General features: G+C 48.3%; 1 non-coding gene across 1 annotated transcript; it reads right to left on the reverse strand.

Moving 5' to 3' along the window:
• Nucleotides 1–34: 34 nt before the first annotated feature.
• On the reverse strand, nt 35–226 carry LOC111646436 (U2 spliceosomal RNA). The gene has a single exon (XR_002759961.1). It is a non-coding gene; the product is annotated as a U2 spliceosomal RNA (small nuclear RNA).
• Between the last annotated feature and the right edge of the window lie 203 nt (nt 227–429).

The following is a 429-nucleotide window of genomic DNA, read 5'->3' on the forward strand; positions in this document are numbered from 1 at the left end:
TTTGTGTCATTGCTTGGTTTTCCACAAGGCGAAAGAAGGTTGCACCGTACCCGGCGGCACTGCAATGCCAGGATGATGCGTGGAGCGAACGGAGCAAGACCCTTTTTCAGCTCCCAGCTCTCAAAATCACTTTAATATGTTTGTCCTCGTATAGAGGACATATCAGATATTAAACTGATAAGAACAGATACTACACTTGATCTTAGCCAAAAGGCAGAGAAGCGATGAGCTCCCGGTGTCTGATGTCCAAGTCACACTCTTGGCACAAATCTCACTAGTCGCGGTTTCCTGTTTCTGACACGAGCCTGACAAAGGCTGCTTTTTAGCACCTCCTCCCAAGCTCTCCATTGTGCCGCCCTCATTTGTGATGTGGACAGCTTTTTGACCTTTAACAAACTCAAAGGGCTTCGCCGTTAGGCAAAGCCTGCC

The sequence above is a fragment of the Seriola lalandi genome, unplaced genomic scaffold (genome assembly GCF_002814215.2).
Source record: "Seriola lalandi dorsalis isolate HSWRI2012SDOR001 ecotype SW California unplaced genomic scaffold, Sedor1 jcf7180002032980, whole genome shotgun sequence".
Taxonomy (NCBI): Eukaryota; Metazoa; Chordata; class Actinopteri; order Carangiformes; family Carangidae; genus Seriola; species Seriola lalandi.